Here is a 17,185-nt window from a genome sequence, read left to right on the forward strand (position 1 = left end):
CTCCCCCCAAAATAAAAAATAACCCTTTAGTTATTATAAATGACTAGTATTTTTTAATATAATGGCTTTATTGAGATATAATTCAAATGCCATAAATTCACCATCGGTATTGGTTTTACGTAAACATTTTGCACGAGGTTCCCTGGAAGCAGTCTGAGAAGGCGGTTCTTGTTCAAATGACGCACTGGGGCGGTTCTCTCAGAAGAGACAGACTGAGTGGAGCAGCAGAGGGCAGGAGGCAGGGAGCTGAGCAAGGTTGTGGGCTCGGCTGGAGGCCAGCTGCAGTCTCCCACCCCCACTCCCCACCCCACAGGGACGCTGTGGAGGGCAAAGTGCCCCACCAAGTTGGTTCCACTTTGAGACTAGGGGGCTTTTTGTGCAAGTCAGCCAACTGTTGGAGGAGGAGTAGGTGGAGACAGCAGTTTGTAGCCTCCAGGGCAAAGCGGCTCCTGTTATAGCAAGGGCAAGTCTCTGGGGAAAAGGGCAGCTATGAGTTTTATACATCAACACTCAAAGCAATTGAGGGATGAGTGCTCAGGCCGGGTGCCAACCCACCCTTACAGTGCTCAGATCCACCTGCGAAAGGCTCATTGCATCCTAATACAGGGAACAACACTCCTAAATCTTTTTTTAAATAATTTATTGAGGTAAAATTTACATAACATAAAATTTACTATTTTAAAGTAAACAATGCAGTGCAATTTACAGTTACAATGTTGTGGAACTATCACCTCTATCTAGTTGTAAAACATTTCCATCACTCAAAAATAAAATCCCTTACCCATTAAGCAGTTTCTCCCTGATACCCCCTTCCCTCAGCCCCTGGCAAATACTAATCTGCATTGTCTCTATGGATTTATGTATCCTGGAAATTTTATATAAATAGAATCATACTATATAGGACCTTTTGTGTCTGTCTGCTTTCACTTACCGTAATGTTTTCAAGATTCATCCATGTATCATGTACTTCATTCCTTTTTATGGCTGGATAATGTCCCATTGTATGTATATACAACAATTTGTTTATCCATTCATCCATTGACGGATGTTTGGGCTGTTTCCACCTTTTAGCCATTGTGAATAGTGCTGCTAGGAACAGGCTTGTATGTGAGTCTTTCAGCTTTGTTCTTTTTAAAGATTGCTTTGACAACATCAAGTCTTCCAATCCATGCACACTGGATGTCTTTCCATTTATTTAGGTCTTTAATTTCTTTCAGCAATGTAGTTTTCATGTACAAACCTTTCACTTCTTGGTTAAATTTATTTCTAGGTATTCTTTGAATGCTATTTCCTTTTTTGATTGTTCATTGCTGGTTACAGAAACACAGCTGATTTTTGTGTGTTGATCTTGTACCCTGAAACTTTGCTGAATTCTTTTATTAACTCTAGTAGTTTTTCTGTGGATACTTTGGGATTTTCTGTAAATAGAATCATATCATGTGCATATTGAAAAAGTTTTACTTCTTCCTTTCCAATTTGGATGTGTTTTATTTCCTTTTCTTGCCTAATTGCTCTCACTAGAAGTTCCAGTTCCGAAAATGTTGAATTAAAATAATGAAAGGAGGCATCCTTGTCTTGTTCCTGATCTTAGGGGGAAAGTTTTTAGTTTTTCACCATTGAGTATGATGTTAGTTATGGGTTTTTTCATATGGCCTTTATGATGCTGTAGAAGTTCCCTTCTATTCATAATTTTCTGAGTGCTTTTTATATGAAAGGCTGTTGGGTTTTGTCAAATGCTTTTCGTGCATCAATTGAGATGACTGGTGTGGTTTTTCCACTTCATTCTATCAATGTGCTGCATTACACTGATTGATTTTTGTATATTGAACCACCCTTGCATTCTTGTGATAAATCCCATTTGTTCATGGTGTATAATCCTTTTAATATATAGTTGAATATGCTAGTATTTTCTTAAATGTTTTTGCATCTATATTCATAAGGGATACTAAGGATATTTGTCGGTAATTTTCTTTGCCTGTGATGTAGGCTTGGTATCAAAGTAATTCTGCCCTCATAGAATGAATGTGAAAGTGTTCTATTTTTTGGAATAGTTTGGGAAGGATGGGTATTAATTCTTCTTTGAATGTTTGGTAGGATTCACCAGTGAAGTCATCTGGTCCTGGACTTTTCTTTCTTGGAAGGCCTTTTTTTTTTAACTGATTCAATCTCTTTGCTTTTTATAGGTCTGTTCAGAATTTCAATGTCTTCTTTCTATTTTTTCCTTGAATCAGTTTTAGTAATTTGTGTTTTTCTAGGAATATGTCCATTTCATCTAGGTTATATAATTTGGGGAGCACATACTTCTTTATAGTATTTTCTTTTTTTTTTTTTACTGGTTGGGGAGGAGGTTGGATGGATGAGGCTGGGTGCTGGAGCACCTGCACTAACCCCCTGCTGCCTCTGCTCCCTCCAATAGTATTTTCTTATACTCCTTTGTATTTCTATATAATCAGTAGTAATGTCCCAACTCTCTTTTTTTTAAATTTTTTTATTGATATCAAAATAGTTTATAACATTGTGAGATTCCACGTACATTATTATTTGTCAGTCACCATATAAATGCACCCCTTCACCCCTTGTGCCCACCCCCCAATTCCCTTCCCGCTGGTAACCACCAAACTGTTCTCTCTGTCCGTGTGTTCATATTCCACATATGAGTGAAGTCATACAGTGTTTGTCTTTGTCTGGCTTATTTCACTTAACATAATACCCTCTAGGTCCATCCATGTTGTTGCAAATGGGACGATTTTGTCTTTTTTTTGCGGCTGAGTAGTATTCCATTGTATCTATATACCACATCTTTATCCAATTATCTGTCAATAGACACTTGGGTTGCTTCCACTTCTTTGCCATAGTGAATAATGCTGCAATGAACATAGGGGTGCATAAGCCTCTTTAGATTGTTGATTTCAGGTTCATTGGGTAGATACCCAGAAGTGGGATAGCTAGATCATAAGGTATTTCTATTTTTAATTTTTTGAGGAATCTCCATACTGTTTTCCATAGAGTCTGCACCAGTTTGCATTCCCACCAGCAGTGAATGAGGGTTCCCTTTTCTCTACATCCTCTCCAACATTTATTTTTTATCTTGGTGATTATAGCCATTCTCATAGGTGTAAGGTGATACGTTAGTGTAGTTTTGATTTGCATTTCCCTGATGATTAGTGATGTTGAACATCTTTTCATATGCCTATTGGCCATCTGTATATCTTCCTTGGGAAAATGTCTGTTCATATCTTCTGCCCATTTTTTTAATTGGGTTATTTGTTTTTTTGTTGTTCAGTTGTGTGAGTTCCTTATATATTATGGAGATTAACCCCTTGTCAGATATATGATTTGCAAATATCTTCTCCCAGCGGGTAGGTTGTCTTTTCATTTTGATCCTGGTTTCCTTTGCCTTGCAGAAGCTCTTTAGTCTGATGAAGACCCACTTGTTTATTTTTTCTTTTGTTTCCCTTGTCCACCAACTCTTTTTATTTTAGCTATTTGCATCTTCTCTCTTTTTTGTCATTATTGTTTTCTGTTCTCCATTTCATTTATCTCTAATCTTTATTATTTCCTTTCTTTTGCTACCTTTGGTTTAGTTTGCTCTTCTTTTTCTAGTTCCTTAAAGTGTAGTTAGAGTACTGATTTGAGATTTTTCTTCTTTTTAACAGACATTTTTTACTATAAATTTCCCTCTAAGCACTGCCTTTGCTGCATCCCTTAAGTTTTGGTATGTTATGTCTTCATTTTCATTCATCTCTAAGTATTTTCTAATTTCCCTTATGATTTATTCTTTGATCCATTTGCTGTTTAAGAGCATTTGTTTAATTTCCACATATTTATGAATTTTCCAATTTTCCTTTTATTATTGATTTCTGGCTTCACACATTGTGGTCAAAGAAGATACTTTATATGACTTTAGTCTTTTAAAATTTATGGAGAATTGTTTGTAGCCTAACGTATAGTCTGTCCTAGAGAATGTTCCATATGTGTTTGAGAAGAATGTGTATTCTGCTGTTGAGTAGAGTGTTCTATATATGTCTGTTGTATCCAGTTGGTTAATAGTGTTGTTCAAGTCCTGTATATCCTTATTGATCTTCTGTCTAGATGTTCTGTCCATTATTGAAAGTGGAGTGTTGAAGTCTCTAAATAATACTGTATCACTATTTCTCCCTTCAATTATGTTCATGTTTGCTTCAGATATTTGAGTGTCCTGTTGTTTGGTGATATAGACATATATGTTTTTTGAGGACTACATGTTTATAATTATATTTGTATTTATCATTTATGTTTATAATTATCTTTTTGATGAATTGACCGTTTTTTTCAATATCTAATGCCCTTCCTTGTCTTTTATAACAGTTTTTGACTTATAGTCTATTTGGTCTGATATTAATATAGCCACACCATCTCTCTGTTGGTTACTGTTTGTATGGAATATCTTTTTCTATCCTTTCACTTTAAACCTATTTGTGTCATTGGATCTAAAGTGAATCTCTTGTAGCATATAGTTGGATCATGTCTTTTATCCATTCTACCAATCTCTGCCTTTTAATTGGAGAGATTAATCCATTTACATTTAAAGTAATTACTAATAAGGAAGGACTTACTTCAATCATTTACTATTCGTTTTCTGTATGTCTTATACTTTTTTTCACTTAGTCAAGATTTATTTCAAAGCCTGAAAACTTTTAGACTAATCAAAATGGTGTTGCTGTAATTTCTTATAATACTTTAATACTTAATATAAAATATTTTAAAATGTAGACACAATTACCTAACCCCTAACAGCACACTATAAGATTTACAAAAGCATTGGCTATTTAACAAAATGTAAGGTGACAATAAAATAATATGTCAAAGAACTTGCACATACTTAATGAGGACATAACAGCAAGCTAGTCAAACAAAATGATTCCTTTTCTACACTTTGCATGTTTATCTTTAACCTTTGCTTCATACAGTCACTGATAATTGAGGCATCTTTCTTTCAAGTATAGTATTTCTAAATATTTTTATAAGGAAGAAATGAAAAAGCCACAAACTGCTTTGTTTACCACAAATTCATACACCAAAAAGTAAAACACAGTCCAACTGAATTTATCCATGTTCCTCCACTTCCCCAACATCAGTTTTAAATATTTTCCTATATACTTTGCAAATATTTATATTATAATCAGCTCATTAATTTATGTAAGTTAGAGAAATTGATTTGTAATGTTATTATCTTTAAAATTATGTTCTATATACTTCTCTTCCCCAAGACCCCTACCAAATCTCTGGCTAAGGTGAACAATAATGCAGTGTACTATTTCAGGAGCCCAAAGCAATCTGTAACCTTAATTTTCTAAATATGCAATGATTTCAAATTTCTGCCAATATAAACAAAAAGACTCAAGTGGTAAAAAATCATATAGTTGGAGGAAAAATGTATATAGTATGAAGATTATTTAACTAAAACTTTATTATTTATGCCTTTTCCCCAAGCTACAATCACTCTTTAAACTCATTAAATTACAGTGCATACACAACTACAAAAGTTTAGATTTGGTCAGGATCATATAATTACATTAAATAACTTTCTAAATATGTCATAGTTTGATTGCCTCTTAAATAGTTTCCCTAGGGGGAAAACAAGAATTTTGTGTCTTTTAAGAAACTGGATATTTAGATGAACTGCTATGTGTTCATTTAAATCTTGAGGAAACCTAAAGATGAAGTTTTTCTTTTCTAAAAATGCAATAGATATGCATGGTAATCACTGCTCAGATAGTGAAAGAATGGAATGGTATAAACAGATTCAATCTCTTGTAAGTATACTTGTAAGATATTCTAAATGGGAAAAAAAACGATACTGACAGTCATTTCAAATAAAAAAGAAACAAAGAAGTCAAGGAAAATGTTGAACAGGAATATCTACTCTTAAAAAGAGTGAGAAGTGTTACCCAACACAAAAATGAGACTTAGAAATATGAAAATCACTCATTTTACTTTGTCGTAAAAAAATGAACAAAAAAATGGTAGAGAGAAGGAATCTAGATTATTTAGAATTGAGGCAGATCTATACAAAAATGGAGCATGGTACAATGATTTGACCTCATGAAGGAAATGTCTAATTAAAAGGAAATTTTTACAAGTCTTTATGTCAATAATAAAAAATACTAATGTAAAATATATCAGAAATACAAAATCTGGACTTTTCCCCTTAGGTTTATAATAAACTTCAAACCTCTTCTCAATGCATTTACTTTCATAAGCCTTCTCTGTTTATCAGCACATGCTATACAAGTACACACATGCTGGATTTTACCATGTGAATTATAATTCTCATCTGAAATTAGTGACTTTCCTTTTCATCCATACTTACTTACATTTTATTTCCATCATAAGACACTTTTAAGACCTTTCTAGTATATTGTAGAAAGCTTTGAAAGAGTTTTTAATTAACATATTACATTAAAAAAATCTTGGTTTTTTAAGATGAGTCTTTTAATACTGTTGCATGATGAGTTTAAAACAGTTGAAGCATAATATAGTAACTACATTATACTGTTTAATTCACAGCTTTAGGAAAATGTTTGACTTTAAAAAATATAACCAAGATGAGGTTTCATAGTTATGAGCAGTGAAATGCTAGAAAACAGTGAATGAATAAGATGATTTCTCGTCAGTGGCTATTCGTTATTTTGCTTTTAGATCCTGGAAAAAATTGTCTTCATTGAGTTTTAAATGTTTTGGTAAATCTAGTGGTTTCTTTTAGCTTACTCAATATAACCTTGAATTGCTAAAATAAATGATTCTAAAGAATCAAAGTTCTTTTCCAGTCTAAGGTAGCCAAAGATGGACACATTGAGGATTTCCCCATAGAAGCCTGCTTTGAAGGTGTGCGTGATATCAGTTTCCATGGACGTTTTTGTATTCTTGTAGTATGGGTTCCATCCTATGCTCACCACCATCTTATGGACATCTCCACTTCCAACACTGGTCCAATCATAATAAAGGCCAGTGAATACATAGACTAGACGATTACTACTTGTTCAGGGAAGTTAACTGTGGGAGGCCTAGCTACTTGGAGCCGTGGCCTAAGCCCCACACTACTTGACAGCAGCAGAAGTAGGGCAGGTGCCCTCACGACGTCTCCCACTCTGGGTGCGGGCTACAGCAGGGTCCTGTCATCTGGACCAACCGGTGTACACCAGCGAGAGTTCGGCCAACTGCATGGTTGGGCAGACAACTGAGTGGGTGGCACTGATGATAAGACTGTCTTGTACTTTTCTGTCCCTCCTTTTCTTTACTCCTGCATTCTTTTGTATTTAGTTCATTATTTTGTAGTGTAACTTTTTTCACTTTTTTTTATTGTTAAAATATAAATAACATAAAGTTTACCATTTTTAAGAGTATGATTCAGTGGCCTTAAGAACATTCATAATGTTCTGTAACCAACAATGCTATTAATTCTAGAACTTTTTCATGACCCCAAGCAGAAACTCTAATCATTAAACAATAGCTCCCCATTCTGTCCTCCCCTGGGCACTGGTAACCTCTATTCTACTTTCTGTCTTTAGAAATTTCCCATTCTAGATACTTCATATAAGTGGAATCATACAATACTTGTCCTTTTGTATCTGACTTATTTCACTTATAAAGTTTTCAAGGATCATCCATGTTGTAGCATGTATCAGAACTTCATTCCTTTTTATGGCTGAATAATATTCCACTGTGTGTATATACAGCATTTTGTATATCCATTCATCTGCTGATGGGCACATGGGTTGTTTCCACTTTTTGACGATTGTGAAGAGTGTTGCTATGAACACTGGTGTCCAAGTATATGTTTGGGTCCCTGTTTTCAAGTCTCTTGGGTATATACCTAGGAGTGGAATTTCTGGGTCATATAATAATTCTGTTTAATTTTTTGAGGAACTGACAAACTTTTCACAGAGACCACACCATTTTATATTCCTACAAGCTAAGGGGTGTGGAATTTCTTTTTAGGGTAATGAGAATGTCCTAAAATTGATTGTGGCGAAGGTGGCAGAATTCTATGAATAGACTGAATTGTACAGTTTAGATGGCTGAACTGTATGTTATGTGAATTATATATCAATATAGCTGTTAAAAATATATATATGAGGGCCGGCCCCGTGGCTTAGTGGTTAAGTGCTCGTGCTCTGCTACTGGCGGCCCGGGTTCGGATCCCGGGCGCGCGCCAACGCACCACTTCTCTGGCCATGCTGAGGCCGCATCCCACATACAGCAACTAGAAGGATGTGCAACTATGACATACAACTATCTACTGGAGCTTTGGGGAAAAAAAAGGAGGAGGATTGGTAATAGATGTTAGCTCAGAGCTGGTCTTCCTCAGCAAAAAAAAAAAAGAGGAGGATTAGCACAGATGTTAGCTCAGGGCTGATCTTCCTCTCTCACACACACACACACACTATATATATAAAGAAAAAACTGATAGACCCGCAAGGAGAAATAGGTAAATTTACAATTATATTCAAAGATTTCAATAACTCCTCTCAATAACTTATAGAAAAAATGTACAGAAAATCAGTAAAGATTAGAAAATTTGAACACTATCAACCATCCTGAACTAACTGACATTTATAGAACACTCCACACAAAAACAGAGGAAAATACATATTTTTCAGGTACACCTAGAACATTTACAAAGATAGATCATAACTGGGCCGGCCCCGTGGCTTAGCGGTTAAGTGCTCGCGCTCCGCTGCTGGCGGCCCGGGTTCGGATCCCGGGCGCGCACCGATGCACTGCTTCTCCGGCCATGCTGGGGCCGCGTCCCACATACAGCAACTAGGATGTGCAGCTATGACATACAACTGTCTACTGGGGCTTTGGGGGAAAAAATAAAGTAAAAAAAAAATTAAAAAAATAATAAATAAAAAAAAAAGATCATAACCTAGGCCATGAAACAAGTCTCAATAAATTTAAAAGGAATCAAGCCATTCAAAATATGTACTCTGACCACAATGGAATTAAATTAGAAATCAACAACAGAAATATTCCCAACTATTTGTTAACTAAATAACATGCTTCTAAATAACCCGTGGGTCAAATATGAAATCAAAAGGGAAATTAGAAAGTATTTTCAACCAAATAAAAATGAAAACACAACATATAGAAATGTGTGGGATGTCACTAAAGCAATACTTGGTGTTAAATACCAATATTAGAAAAGAAGAAAAGTTTCAATAACTTCAGCTTCTACCTCAAGAAACTACGAAACAAAGAATAAATTAAATCCAAAGTAAGTAGAAGAAAGGAAATAATAAAGATCAGAGAAGAAATTAATGAAATAGAAAAAAAAAGAAAATAGAAAAAGTGAATGAAACCAAAAGCCAGTTTTTTGAAAAGGTCAATAAAGCTGATAATCCCTTAGTCAGACTAATCAAGAAAAAAAAAGAGAGATTAAAAGTTACCAATATCAGGAGACAGCCCTGATGGCCTAGTGGTCAAAGTTCAACACTCTCTGTTTCGGCAGCCCGGGTTTGGTTCCTGGGCACAGAACTACACCACCCCTCTGTCAGTAGCCATGCTGTGGCAGCAGCTCACATAGAAGAACTAGAAGGACTTAGAACTAGCATATACAACCATATAATGCAGCTTTGGGGAGCAAAAAAAAAAAAAAGTAAGATAGGCAATGGATGTTAGCTCAGGGTGAATCTTTCCCTGAAAAAATACCAATATCAGGAATTAGAAAGATGACATCATTACAAATACAGCCGATAGGCATTTATTAAAAGGATAATGGAATACGATGAACAACTCTATGCCTATAAACTTGACCAGCTAGATGAAATAGATAAATTCCTTGAAAGATAAAAACTACCAAAGCTCATTCAAGAAGACAGATGACCCGGGTTGCCTTGTAGCTATTAAAGTAATTGAATTCCCAATTATACACCTTCCCACGAATTCTACCAAACAGTCAAGAGAAAAATAATATAAATTTTACACAAACTTTTCCAGAAAATTGGAGCATAGGAAATACTCCTCAACTCATTTTATGTGGCCAGCATTATCTTGATAGCAAGATTAACACAAAGATATTATGAAAAGGAAACTACAGACCAATATCCTTCATGAACATAGCTGCACTTTTTTGCAAATAAAATCCAACAATAAATAAAAAAGATAATACATGGGGCCGGCCCCATGGCCTGCTGGTTAAGTTCGGCGCTCTCTGCTTCAGTGGCCCAGGTTCACGGTTCAGATCCCAGGTGTGGACCTACACCACATGTCAGCCATGTTGCAGCAGTGACCTGCATACAAAATAAGAGGAAGATTGGCATAGATGTTAGCTCAAGGCGAACCTTCCTCGGTCAAAAAAAGGAAGATTGGCAACAGACATTAGCTCAGGGCCAATCTTCCTCACCAAAAAAAAAAAGGATAATACACTATAACCATAGTGGAGTTTATTCCAGGAACTCAATGTCAGTTAAACATTCAAAAATTATTCAATATAAGCAAGAAGGGAAGGATAAAATGAACTGTGGCTATTTTATCCTGTGGTACTGGATTACTGTTGGAAACATCAGTATGAACTCATGTTTAGCTTAATATATATGCAAATGGATGGATACAAAAACAATCATAGATATGCCTGTATACATGGGTTGAGATACATACATATATTGCCTATCTTTGTCTTACCTAGCTTAGAGGGCCTAAAACAGGAGCAACAAGCATGCCTTGTGTCCAGATCTTGATTTCTAAATACCATTCTCCAATAAAAGGAACTAGGTCATCTTGGAGAAATGGCTGATTCCAGGACTGAGGCAGGGAAAATACAAGATGTGCCTGGGCATCTTGTAGTACCAGAAAGTAGGGATGTATTCAAAACATAAAATGATGGGGACACAGGAGCCAGCATGAAAGGGCTCCCAATGGCCATAGCTAGATCAATGTGCACAATGAATTAAATAATAGATTGGGTTACAATCCAAAGTATAAAATAAATATATGTGAGTCTATACTGCTAAAAGAATCAACAAATAAATAGGAGAGAAGAGACAAATCTCCCCTACAAAAGAATTCCAAATAACGTACATAGATACTACACCCTGCAGGAGCTGACACTTCACCACCGCCACCAACACAAAGGGTGGACTAGACTGAGCAACCCACTTCCAAAGACTAGAACATGGAAAGGGAACAGCTAAGAAGCCTGGGAAACACTACCCTAACCTAGCGATCAAGGTTAACATCACCACTGTTGTCATGTGTATATCATGGACCCTTGAAGGATGTGATGAGACAGGTACTTCCTCTCTATGGGATTCTTTCCAAAAACACTTAATAGCAATATAATCATGAAAAAAATCAGACAATTCAAATTGAGATACATTCCACAAAATATCTGACTAGCACTCCTCTAAACTGTCAAGGTCATATAAAAGCAAGAAATACTGAGTAACTGTCACAGACAAGAGGAGACTAAAGAGACCTTCAAATAGGAGCAATGTGGTTCCCTGAATTGTATCTTGGAACATAAAAAGGACAGTAGAGGAAAAACTGGTGAAGTCTGAATAAAGTCTGGAGTTTGGCTAGTAGTAGTGTACCAATGTCAATACCTTAATTTTGATGTACGTACCATGGTAATGTAAGATGTTAACAATACTGGTAACTGAAACTGGATGCGGGGCATATGGGAACTCTGTACTACTTTGCAAGCTTTTCTGTAAATCTAAAATTATTCTGAAATAAAAAATTTATTTTTTTAAAAAAGAAGTCAATATAATTCACAAGATTAACAAAATAAAACAGAAAAACTACATGACTATCTTAACAGATGCAGAAAAAGCTTCTGACAAAATCCAACATTCGTTCTTGATATTAAAAAATAAAAATAAAAACCTCTTAGCAAAGTAGGTATAGAGGAGAACATCCTTAACCTAATAAAGGATATCTATGAAAAACATCATACGTAACAGTTCACTGTTAACATCATACTTAATGGTGAAAGACTTAATTATACAGCCCTAAGATCAGAAACAAGACAAGAACGTCCACTCTCACCACTTGCATTCAACATTGAAATGAAGGTTCTTGCCAGTGCAATAAGGCAAGAAAAAGAAATAAAGTTATCCAGATTGGAATAAAATTAATAAACCTGTCTTTATTCACAGATGACCTGCTTGTCTATGTACAAAACCAATGTAATCTACAAAAAGGCTGCTATAACTAATAAGTGAGTTCAGCAAGGTTTCAGGATGCATAATTAATACACAAAAACTATTGTATTTCTATATACTAGTAACTAACAATTGAAAATTGAAATAAAAATACCACTTACAATAGTATCAAAATATGAAAGACTTCGGAATAATTCTGACAAAATATGTGACAGGTCTGCACACTGGAACTATAAAACATTGCTGAGGGAAATTAAAGAAATCCTAAATATATTTTATTGGAGAGATATACTGTTCATGGTTCAGAAGACAATATTGTTAAGATGTTATATCTCCTCAAATTGATCTATAGATTCAATATAATCACAATAAAACCTCCAGAAGGATTTTGTTTGTTTGTTTCGAATTCAACAAGCTGATCCTAAACTTCAAATGGAAATGCTAAGAACCTAGAATAGCTGAAACAGCTTTGAAGAAGAAAAACAAAGTTGGAAGATGTACACTACTTAATTCCAAGACTTCTTATAAAGCTATATATAGTAAGACAATGTGGTATCAGTGTCAAGATAAACAGATCAAAGGAATAAAAACAGACCTCAAAAGTAGAACCATGCATATATGAGCAACTGATTTTCTTCAGAGGTGCAAAGGCAATCCAGTGGAAGAGGGAGTCTTTTCAACTTATGGTGCTGGAACAATTGGATACCTATATACAAAAAATGAACTTCAATCCATAGCTCATACCGTATACAAAAATTAACTCAAAATGGGTCATAGACCTAAATGTAAAACCTAAAATTCTAAAACTGCTAGAAGAAAATGGCTTTGGGGAGTTAACCAAAAATTTTTTTAGATATGACACCAAAAGCATGATCTATAAAAGAATACATTGGTTAATTATACTTCATCAAAATTTTAAACTTCTTTTCTTCAAAAGACACTATTTGGAGAATTGAAAGACAAGCCTCTGACTGTGAGAAAATATTTACAAAGCATATATCTGATAAAGGACTTATGTTCAGCACATAAAAAGAACTCTCAAAATTCCTTTAAAAGACAACAAAAAAAAAAATTTAAAGAAGCGAAAGATTTGAACAGACCACCAAAGAAGATATATGGATGGCGATCAGCACATGAAAAGATGCTTAACATCACTAGCTGTTAGGAAAATGTAAATTAAAGCCACATGATTTCTGGGTTGGTGAACTCAGAAGCACTGGGTGGGTGGTGGGCACAGAAGCACCACACCCTACTCCGCATATACCTTGCCCTATGCATCTCTTCCATTTGGCTGTTCCTGAGTTGTATCCTTTGTAATACACCAGTAAAAAGCCCAAAGCAAAAGAGCAAATTGAAAATCTGTTATGGAATGGGACAAACAAGGAGTTTTGAGATCATCTTTGTTGCCAAATGACTTTTGAAACCTCAGGACTTGGTTCTGCCGTGGGGGCAGTGTTTTGCCATATTAATGACCTTACAGTAATACAGTCAACACAGAGGATGCACAGATACCTTGAGAGAAGTTTCTCAGACTTCACGCAGAGAGGCTCTGTCTAGGCTATGACACCCGGCGTCAAGTGACTAGCAGCTGCAGCAGCCAGAGACTTGCTAACCTCTCTGCTGCAGTCTTGCTGGTAAAGATGTTCCTGTGTGCCTTTTTTCAAGACAAGTTCCTACACCTTTTGTATCATACGCAGTCCAGGAGCTCAAAGCAGTTGCAGGTGTGATGATTACTGCCTCACACAACTGCAAGGAAGACAGTGGATACAAGGTTTATTGGGAAACTGATCTTCAGGTCACATCTCCTCATGATAAAGAAATTCTGAAATGTATAGAAGACTGTATGGAACCCCTGGAATGGTTCCTGGAATGATAATTTAGTGGATACCAGCCCACTGGAGAGAGATCCTCTGGGGGGCATTTGCAGGAGATACATGGAAGATCTGTTTTCACAGGGAATTAAGACTGAGGCAGGAAGCTAGATACGACCTGGGAGCAAGGTCACTCCACCAGGTGCAGCGTCCTCATTACAGGGCAGCGGCCCTTCCGACGTTCGGCACTGCCCCCAACCCTGACTGAGAGTAGCCCCAAGCCTCTTTATACCCTCATTTGCATTGTGGTTTTGACCCCCCTTGTGGGGGATCACCGCCATGACAGTTCTGGAGATGCCTATGTAAGGAACAAATCTCCTCCTCCCGATGTGGGGGTGGAGACAATGCCCCCATTGGTCTACATTCCAAGACCCTCACCTGCCCCCAGGACCCCATCTTCCAAAGCCACTGACCACCACAACTTTGGGGCAGCTGCTCACCTGGAGCCTGCTGCCCCTCCCCTTGGGGGTGTAATTTTGCTTTGCTAATAAGTCCTCCTCTGTCAAAACATCTGCTGTGTGTCCACTCTCAAATTCCTTTGTGTCTGTGGACCAAGAACCTGGGACCTCACCGCATCGATCTGACTGGTGCCAGTGACAAGACCACCTTGAAATTTGTACATACTTTTTTTCATGGGGTTGGACATGACTGTGTACAGTTGGCTTTTCAAGTGTTTGGGGTTTTTTTTTTGTTTTTTGGGTTTTTTTGGTGAGGAAGATTAGCCCTGAGCCAACATCTGTTGCCAATCTTACTCTTTTTGCTGAGTAAGGCTGGCCCTGGGCTAGCATCCATGCTCATCCTCCTCTACCTTATATGCAGGACGCCTGCCACAGCATGGCTCGATAAGCGGTGCACAGGTCCATGCCCGAACCTGAGAACCCTGGGCCGCTAAAGCAGAGCAAGTGAACCCAACCACCATGCCACCAGGCCAGCCCCTCAAGTGTTTGGTTTGAAGCCTCCAATTCCATTACCAGAACAAAAAGATCCTGATCCAGACTTTGCTATCATTAAATGCCCAAATCCTGAAGAAGGAGAATCTGCGCTGGAACTTTCTCTGAAACTGGCAGAGAAGGAAAATGCCTGGATAGTGCTAGCCACAGATCTTGATGCAGACCAACTGGCAGTGGCAGCACTGTAGGAGGATGGTCGTTGGAAAGTGTTCACAGGGAAAGAGTTGGCAGCTTTGTTTGGGGGGTGGATATTTGGTTGCTGAGGGGAAAATAAATCAAGAAATGCTGATGTGAAGGGTGTTTACATGTTAGCCACCACAGTCTCTTCCAAAATTTTGAATCCAATTGTACTTAAAGAAGGATATCATTTTGAAGAAACACTATCAAGTTTTAAATAGATTGGGCATAGGATAAAAGACCTCCTGAAAAATGGGAATGAAGTCCTTTTTTCTTTTAAAGAGTCTATTGGTTTTCTGTGTGGAACTTCAATTTTGGATAAAGGCGGGATGAGTACAGCCGTTGTTGTTGCTGAGATGGTATCTTACCTGGAAACCATGAACATAACATTGAAACAGCAACTGATTAAGGTTTATGAAAAATATGGTAATCGTATTTCAAAAACTTCATATTTCTTGTGTTATGATCCAACTACCATTAAAAGTATATTTGAAAGGCTTTGCAATTTTGATTCTCCAAAAGAATATCCAAAACTTTGTGGGATAATTGTGATAAATAAATGGCAAGCAATAGGATACACTGGAGTATATGAGGAAGCCATTTGGTATAAAACTAATTTGGCCTGACTTTGTTTTTCCAAAACGGCCTGATGTGGCCATTGAGCATGCATTGTATATCTGCTTTAAGTATTTACTATGTCCCAAAGACAAGAACAAAGCCCTTTAAGATAAAGAAAGATGTAACTTCCCCCACATGAGCATTTCCTTAAGGATAAGCATCTTTCCCTAGGCTAAGGATTGATTGCTGACCTGCCATGACCACCCAGCTGAAGACCACAGACCTGCTACCTGCTGTGTTCATCAACTGCTGTGTGAAATCCTGTGCCAGCTAAGCATCTTGTGATAGTTGTAAAAGGGACATTCCTATCATATGTGATACATGCTCTTTGTTCCAAGACAGTATATAACCACTCTGTACCTCTTTGGTGCCCTTCCTTCCTTGGGGAAAGAAGGCCCTGGGCTAGCCCTCAGATCTGGCTCATAATAAATTCACCCCAATTTTGATTTATAGATTTGTTATGGATTATGTGCATTGACAATTGTTATATTGCATATAGGGACATTACCACTGGATATGACAGAAGCCAGCATGAGAGATCGATGCACCTGAGAGTCAAAATAGCCAAATGATTACATTTACTTTTCAAAATGGCTATGTTGCTACTCTTCAGACAAGCAGGACAGAAACAAAGATACAGTTTTATGCAGAGATGTGCACGTCATCTGACCAGAGTGATACTGCCTCACTGGAAGAAGAATTGAAGAAATTCATTGAAGCTCTGATTGAAAATTTTTCTTGTGCCCAGTAAGAATGGACTGATCTGGTACCCCATTTAGGTGTACACCAGTCCATCTTTACTTTGCACTGGCACATGGAACAAAACCAAGAAAGCTATGCATTGAACTTGTGTTAGCATTCTCTCCATTTCATCTGGCCAAGTATCATTTTTCCTTTTATTTTCTTTCTTTTTGGTCAGCTAACTAAACAAACTGTATAAATTTGAAATGAAATGATCTAGAGGGAAATTATTCGAATTTTCATAATCTTAACAAAAGTCATTACATTAAAAGTATTTAGTAACACCTTGTTCTTCCTTTAACAGAAACACAACAATACAAAAGTGAGTTCTCTTATCAAAGTATGATTAAGCTTAGTTCTACAGTCTTATAATTGTGTATCGCACATTTTTTAAAAGGCATACAAGTATCATTTAATTGTAGAGTTAATTAAGGAAATTAATACACAAAATTGGCAAGAAAATGGCACTGTTCCCAGATCACGGTGGAAAAGTGTCATTGTTACATCACAGATATTAATTTACAAATTAGAGTATTTGAAATAGAGTATTTAGCATTTCTAGTTTAGAAGAGTGTTACAATATGCAGTTTCAGCACCTCTGTTAAAGATGCTCTTGGTGCAGTACAAACCTGTACGTATTTAAAATTCTGACATTTATTAAATATAAAACAATAGTGGCAAT

At 36.6% G+C, this 17,185-nt stretch overlaps 2 pseudogenes; one reads left to right on the forward strand and one right to left on the reverse strand.

Moving 5' to 3' along the window:
• Positions 1 to 6,652: 6,652 nt before the first annotated feature.
• On the reverse strand, positions 6,653 to 7,205 carry LOC131416502 (riboflavin kinase-like; annotated as a pseudogene).
• Positions 7,206 to 11,606: 4,401 nt separating this feature from the next.
• On the forward strand, positions 11,607 to 16,541 carry LOC131416503 (glucose 1,6-bisphosphate synthase-like; annotated as a pseudogene).
• The last annotated feature ends 644 nt before the right edge of the window (positions 16,542 to 17,185 follow it).

This window comes from Diceros bicornis, chromosome 17, assembly GCF_020826845.1.
Source record: "Diceros bicornis minor isolate mBicDic1 chromosome 17, mDicBic1.mat.cur, whole genome shotgun sequence".
Taxonomy (NCBI): domain Eukaryota; kingdom Metazoa; phylum Chordata; class Mammalia; order Perissodactyla; family Rhinocerotidae; genus Diceros; species Diceros bicornis.